The following is a 1,192-nucleotide window of genomic DNA, read 5'->3' as shown; positions in this document are numbered from 1 at the left end:
GATGTTATCTTCACCCCGCCGTAACCTTTCACACATGCAGCCACGCGCACACACACGCACGCACGCACGCAGACAGACTGGACCAGGCTGCCCTGGCGCGTGAAGATCATACCAATAACAGCAGATGAGATGCCGGTGAGGAAATGGGTGTGTCCGCGCGGGAGGCGGGATTAGAAGCGTGATTGACAGCTGAGGTGACCAGTGACGCGGCAGAGCAGCAGATCAGTGAGTGTAGAAGAGAAGTGAGGTCAAACTGCTTCAGAGGATTAAAAACAGTCTGCTGGTCAATAAATTATAATGATTATTAAATATGAGAAGTGACCACATGTTCCCAACATTATTTCAAGCACAGTTAAATCAATAGTTTCTAGCTAACTACAGCCAAACGATTACTTTTAGCTATTTTAACCCTGTAATCTCTACTTTCAGCTGATCAGTCAAACCATTAAGACACTGTTTTAGCTCATTATTTCAACCACTTAACCACCAGCTAATTTCTACCTGACAGTTCAACTGTTTGCCAGTGATTTGAACTAACTGTTCATCTACTTTTAGCGAACTACTTCAACCATTTAAGTATTTTTACCGGCCCAGGCCTTCTGCTGTCTGTCATCCTGCCTGTACTGTTTTTCACTCTTTCTGTATCATAAAGCAGAAATACCAAAAATGAGATGTTCTTAACTTTCCTGACTCGTGACCTTCCACCAAAATATTAATTTCCCCTCTAAACTTCTTACGATTGAGGCTCAAAGAAGTAGAACTCTATTTTTTTAACAAAAAACAAATACAAATTGATAAAAATTTATATAATTTTGTGTATTAGAATTCAGTTTCTTCTTCTTTCATCTCCAAATAACCCCTCAGATTTATCTGGTGACCCTTTGGAGGCCCCGACCCCCTCGGGCTCCACCTTGAGCAGCTACAGCAGTAAAATGCTGCTTACACGTTAATGCATCATTATTAACAATCTAATTATGTCATATATCCGTCACAGGAGACCATTTTTCCCGCTGAATGATTGAGTTGAGTGACAGTGACGGAGCGGTTCAGCTGTAATATATCTCACTGTGCATTACACACAACATCAATCCACACTGAAGCTTTAATAAAGCGAGGAACCATTCGTGGCTGTTTGTCTCCACCGTGTGTTACATGTGAGGACTTTCACCTGGTGGATATTTTATAGCTCAGA

Source organism: Pagrus pagrus (assembly GCF_965226575.1).
Source record: "Pagrus pagrus genome assembly, chromosome: 23".
In the NCBI taxonomy this organism is placed as follows: domain Eukaryota; kingdom Metazoa; phylum Chordata; class Actinopteri; order Spariformes; family Sparidae; genus Pagrus; species Pagrus pagrus.
Note: the sequence above shows the minus strand (reverse complement) of the source record.